Raw genomic sequence first — 6,636 nt, 5'->3', positions numbered from 1 at the left:
TAATGAAATATTTGAGGCAGACTAATTTATAAAGAAAAGAGATTTATTTTCAACTCATAGTTCTGGAGCTTCAAGATCAAGGGGCTACATCTGAAAATGACCTTCTTGCTGGTAGAGTCCTGGAGCATTGCTGAGCATCACATGGCAAAGAAACAGGAGCATATGAGTGTGTCTCTTTTAGTCTATCTTTTAGCTGGGTGCTGTGGCATGAGCCTGTAATCACAGCAGCTCTGGTGGCTGAGACAGGAGGATCATGAGTTCAAAGCCATCCCCCCAACTTAGTGAGACATTAAACAAACTTAGGAAGACCCTATTTCAAGATAAAACATTTTAAAAATGGGGGAATTGTGGATGAGTCTCAGTGATTAAGCACTCCTGGGTTCAATCCCTTTAGGTACAAAAAAAAAAAAAAAAGCTATGGGGACTCCACCCTGATGATTTTATCTAATTCTAATCACTGCCCAGTCCCCACCTCTAAATGCCATATTTAGATTAAGTTTTCACCCTTTTAATACCTCATAATGGGGAATAAATTTCAATGCATGAAAACTTGAAAGGACACATTTATGCATATCCAATCCATAGCTGGTAATTATTTTTAAAAGATAAAATATTATGCTTGCCTCTGTAAGAAACAAGAAAACTCTTCCCTCCCCTTCCTCATCAGTATGTGCCTTTTTCTACAGTCATCCATTATGGCCAATGCCTTTCTGCAGAATAGCTAATAAAAACTTCCAGAAAAAAAAATTCTTAATACTAAAATATAAGCAATATATACATATGCTTGTGAGAATGTAATTTCAGGTGAAAGTCTCCAAAATTTCCTACCAGAGCTGTACCTCTTAGTAAGACAATGAAAGAAACCATATATCAGGTCCTGGTTTAAAAAAAAAAAAAGTCTTCTGTGCCAGATAAAGTAATACAAAAATATCAGAAAGAGGGGGATCCAAGATGGTGGGCCAGAGGGAAGCCGCATTGTGTGTCACTCTGTGACCTGGGAATCAAGTTGTGACTGCTTCTCTGTGAGTGAAAATTCCTAGTTCCACACAGGGGTCAAGGCCACCGTGTGCCCATGCAGGGATCCAAGCCCCAGCATCAGACTAGGTCTCCCAACTACTCGACCACACAGGACTACTGGGTGCTCCAGCAGGACCATCAGCATCCGCAGCTGCACAGAACTTTTGGCCACACACCCAAGAAGAAGTCCCAGATGCCACTCCTATGTAAGACAGCGGGCAGCTACCCACGCGCTGGAGCTCCAGCCACCACTCCTGTGTGGACCCCCATCTACCAATGTGGGGCTCCCCTGGTCACCTCCATCTTGGGACTCTGCAGCAGCAGAGACAGTCTCCTATGTGCAGTAGTCTGTACCTGGGAACTTCACAGAGGCTCTGAAGACAGTGACAGCCACATACTGCATGCCACAGAGCTCATCTCTGAACTCATAGTCCACTGCAATCACCTGGCTCCCCCCACCCAACCCAACACCTCATCACTGAAAGCAGCCATCTTGGGTCACCTTCATCATCATCTTTAGGGGGGGTAACTCCCAATTTGAAACTCGGGCTGGCCAGGTACCCAGTTTCTAACTCCTCCCTCTCCCCAGTAGGCTGCTAACCCAGCACATTGACGGCCGAACACAACATAGTGGCAGGTGCACAATGAGCCCAAAGTGCCATACACAAGACCCCCAGAGAGAAAAGTCACTTATTAGGAAGTAGTAAGAGAGAGGGTGTGTGTGGTACAGTTTAGAGACTAACATAGAGACCAGGAAACGGGAGGTCTTCAGGTGAGATAAGGATATAAGACCAGGCACACACATCATACCAGCAGGCCCAAAAAGAGATCCTTGAGGTGCAGTCTCTCTCAGGGATTAGCGGGTGCTACACCCCACTTCCAGGTATCCTCCACCCAGGAACAACCCTCTTACCCTGGTTATCTTCACCATCCTGAGAGTTGAGATACCAGCTAACAACAGACAACACCACCAACTGGATGAGAAAAAAAGCAGGAGAAACACTGATCTCCAACCAAAACAATCCTTGTTTATTCCTTTGAGATTTTTTTTTCTTGCCCCTCTTTATTTTCCCGCCCGCACATCCCCAACATAGGTGAAACCAAGTAATTGCACAAATTAGGATTTACAGGACTGGGATGTCTGAATAGTATGTTACAGTTGGGTTGTATATTCTTTTTTTTCTTCTAATTTTTATGATTTTAACATTTTTATTTTTATGTACTCTACTGTCTTCCCACTTACTTGACTACCCAAAATTACTTCCTCTCTATTCTCCTTCTACTAACTTTCTTTAGATTTCTCTTTCACACTTCCTAAGATATAATAACTCTATATCCTCACCTCCTACCTCCTCAGCTTATTGTCCTACACTTCACAACTGGTTGTTTGTCCACCAGCAGAAACTCTAAACCCTTTTCAAACCTACTGATTATATTGTAGATAATAATTGAATTCACCATTCCTGTACATTGTTACCAAACTATAAACATCTTAATAGCAACTATTTATTTTTAGATTGTATATTGTTTATATTAGGATCTGTTAACATTCTCATTCCCCAAAAAGGACAGGTATTGGAACCATACAGAAACACTATAAGCCTTTAGGGTAAAAATAGTAATGCCCTGGATTCATAGTGATAGAAGGGAAGACACACAGCAACATGAAAAGACAAAGGAAGAAAGTGCCCCAAAACATATCAAGATATCACATTATTAGAATCCATGGCCAGCTGCTAAGAGCCACAGCCAAGTAATATGATGCATGGCATTTTTGGTTGAAAGGTGATGCCAGCAAGCCATTGAGATGATATGATTATGTTAAGATCTGCATTCATATGGATATTGGACTCCTGCTGTCCACCTCGGCCTGCTATGGGACTCCTGGAGAGTTCCCATTGGTTGGGGAAGTGCGGTAGGAGGGAATTCCGGAGGAGGGACTTCCTGTTGGGGTCCAGGAGAACGCCATGTGGGTCAGTCGTGGGTCGGTTGGCAATTTTCCCGGGACCATACAGGGCATTGGCGGCAGTTTCAAAAATAAAGTTTGTTCCTGCTTGAGTGGCTCGTGATTTTGTGCCCAGCCAGACTGCGGCAGCCAGCACAGCAGAACAAATGACAGATAAGGAGTTCAGGATGTACATAATTAAAATATTCTGTGAATTAAAGAATGATATAAGACAGCAAATTAAGGCAGCAAAAAAGATCATTTGGACAAAGAGCTACATAAACAAATATAGGAAGCAAAAGATTACTTTAATAGGAAGAAGATAGAGATTCTAAAAAACAAACAAACAAACAAAATATCAACCAAAAAAAAAAAAAACAGAAATTCTTGAAATGAAAGAGACAATAAACTAAATTAAAAACTCAGTAGAGCAGTCGCCTCGGCAGCCACAGGAGGTGTGTATGACAAGATGAAGCTCATCATCCTGAAGCACTATTCACAGGCCAGTGAGTGGGCAGCCAAATACATCAGGAACTGCATCAACCAGTTTAACCCACAACCAGACAAGTACTTCTCCATGGGACTCCCCACTGGGAGCATCGCACCTGGCTGCTATAAGAAACTGATTGAGTACTATAAGAATGGAGACCTGTCATTTAAATATGTGAAGATCTTCAACATGGACGAGTATGTGGGCCTTCCTTGGGACCACGCAGAGTTACCACTCTTTTATGTGGAACAACTTCTTCAAGCACATTGATATCCATCCAGAGAATACCCCACATTCTGCATGGGAATGCAGCTGACCTGAAGGTTGAGTGTGATGCCTTTGAGCAGAAGATCAAAGCTGCAGGCGGGATTGAACTGTTTGCTGGAGGCATCGGCCCTGATGGACATATTGCTTTCAATGAGCCAGGTTCCAGCCTGGTGTCCAGTATTTGTGAAGACATTATCCATGGACACCACGCTGGCCAATGCTAGGTTCTTCGATGGTGATCTTGCCAAGGTGCCCACCATGGCCCTGACAGTGGGTGTGGGCACTGTCATGGATGCTAGAGAGGTGATGATCCTCATCACAGGCATTCACAAGACTTTTGCTTTGAACAAGGCCATTGAGGAGGGGGTGAACCATATGTGGACCGTGTCTGCCTTCCAGCAGCATCCCTACACAGTGTTTGTGTGTGATGAAGATGCCACCTTGGAGCTGAAAGTGAAGACTGTCAAGTATTTCAAAGGTTTAATGCTTGTTCATAACAAGTTGGTGGACCCCCTGTACAGTATCAAAGAGAAAGAAATTGAGAGAAGCCAGTCTTCTAAGAAACCATACAGTGATTAGCCTATGCTGGGACCTACTATCAAATACCTCATAGGAAATTTTCTTTAGGAGAACAGAATTGCTTTTCTTTAGTCCAGTATGGTTAGTGCAGTAAGTAGGTGAACTTACTTTTCTTGGTTCTGAGGCTAGAAGCCTTGTCATGGAGTTCAGCTGTGGAATGACATAACTTAATCGGAATCAATCTCTGAACAGCATTCTCCATCATTTTGATGTCCACCACACCCATGTTAGGGCTTCTTGGCTTTTTGTTCTGCCTTAGCCACTGTTCACATGTACAACACACTCCTGTCAGGAATTTCTATTCTTATGTGCACCTATTCTCAAGTGGGTGGGAATTAGGGGCTTGTGTATTTTGGACTCACTTTGTTTGGAGTCTTGAGACCTCCTCTTGAGCAGGCCTGCCCCTTATGTGAGAACTACTGCTTCAGGTTAAGATGTGAACTTGATATCTAAATGACATACAAGGTAGCAGCTTCTCTGGTCAGTAATAAGTACCACAGAAAGAAAACTGTTCTTACTCTCTTTCTCCTAGTTGTTTTTCTACTCTCAAGGTGGCTTTTCCATGAACTGAGAGGACTCCTTGGAGGAGGATTTAGGTGACTGGGGCTAAAGAGGTGGCTTTTGCTATTAACTCCAAAGCCTCCAGGGGTCCATCCACAACAAACTTCTCTCCCTTTGGGGACCCAAAAGGAGAGAGGTAGAAACCTTTTCCCTCTAGAGCCCTGGGTTTTTGTCAGAGGTCTCTTTTGCATACTCATCAGTACGGAGAAGACGCACGGGGACAACAGACACTTCTGCAACTTCAGTGTTGTGATCAGACAAGGTGCTGGGGCAGAAAGCAGCTCAGTTTTTAGTTTAGTCACTACACACAAGTGCCACACTCTCCTGCCTCCCTCAGAGTTGAGTGCCAAAGCCACACACCAGATCCTTCTAGTATTGTTGCCCCATTTAACATACCCTGCTCCTCTAACCCTCTCAGGTGTGTGTGGTAGATCTGATGTTGTCAGAACGTCAAGAATTATAAGCCTGGGCTGTGGATGTGGCACTTGCCTAGTGTGCATGAGGCCCTGGGTTCTGTTTCCAGCACCACAAAAAATAATTTCAAAAAACAAAAACCCTTTGCCCATTCATCCTTTAGCCCTCCTTCCCAAATATTTTGTTGCTGTCTTCCTCTCATGCTCTTAAGCCTTTGTGGAGTGGTTGCTGCCTCAGCCTTCCTGTTCTTGTGCCTGTTTGAAGCTACTGCTGCCTATTTCTGGGAAAATTCTGGCCTAGGCCTCTCTTTAAGTGCTGCCTTTGACACCAGCATCTCGTCCTTTAACTTTTATACGTGATTGTGCTGTCATTCTATGTTAAGCTAATCAATCAGTGGACTTGTTTACATTATGATATTTTCTATTAAATCCAATATTTTCAATAAAAAAAAACTCAGGAGAAAGCACCACCAACATATTTGGTCCCTTGGAAGACAGGACCTCAAACAATGAAAACAAAATATATAATCTTGAGAAGAATGTAGACAACACAGGGAAAATGGTAAGAAACTATGAGCAAAACATTCAAGAAATATGAGATTGCATAAAAAGACCAAATTTAAGAGTTACTGGGACAGAGGAAGGCATAAAGTTCCAAACCAAAGGAATAAGCAATCTATTTAATGAAATAATATGAGAAAATTTTTCAAACATGAAAAATTATTTGGAAAACCAAATTCAAGAGTCTTACAGGATGGCAAATGTACAGAATCACAACAGATCCACACCGAAGCACATTATTATAATGAAAATGCATCAAGAGGGACATTTCATACTGCTTAAGGAAACCATTCATCATCAAGACATAACAATAATAAATTTATATACCCCCAAACAATGAGCATCTATAGTCATCAAGCAAACTCTTCTCAAGTTCAAGAGTCAAATAGACCACAACACAATAATTCTGGGTGACTTTTACACAACACTTTCACCATTGGATAGATCATCCAAACAAAAGCTAAACAAAGAAATCATAGAACTCAATAATATAATCAATAATTTAGACTTAACTGATATACATAGAATATTTCATCCTTCAACCAGTAAACACTTTATTCTCAGCAGCACATGGTTCCTTCTCTAAAACAGATCATATAATATGCCAAAAAGCAACTCTTAGCCAATACAAAAAAGTAGAGATACTACCCTGAATTTTATTAGATCATAATGGAATGAAATTAGAAATCAATGACAAAATAAAGAATAAAACTACTCCAACACCTGGACACTAAATAATATGCTACTGAATGAACAATGGGTTGCAAAAGACATCCAGGAGGAGATTAAAATTTCTTAGAAGA

At 41.9% G+C, this 6,636-nt stretch overlaps 1 pseudogene; it reads left to right on the top strand.

Moving 5' to 3' along the window:
- The first annotated feature begins 3,431 nt into the window (after positions 1 to 3,431).
- Positions 3,432 to 4,298, top strand: LOC114107305 (glucosamine-6-phosphate deaminase 1-like; annotated as a pseudogene).
- The last annotated feature ends 2,338 nt before the right edge of the window (positions 4,299 to 6,636 follow it).

The sequence above is a fragment of the Marmota flaviventris genome, chromosome 3, assembly GCF_047511675.1.
Source record: "Marmota flaviventris isolate mMarFla1 chromosome 3, mMarFla1.hap1, whole genome shotgun sequence".
Lineage (NCBI taxonomy): Eukaryota > Metazoa > Chordata > Mammalia > Rodentia > Sciuridae > Marmota > Marmota flaviventris.
The sequence above is the reverse complement of the archived record's forward strand: the minus strand, read 5'-3'. Positions and strand labels throughout refer to the sequence as shown.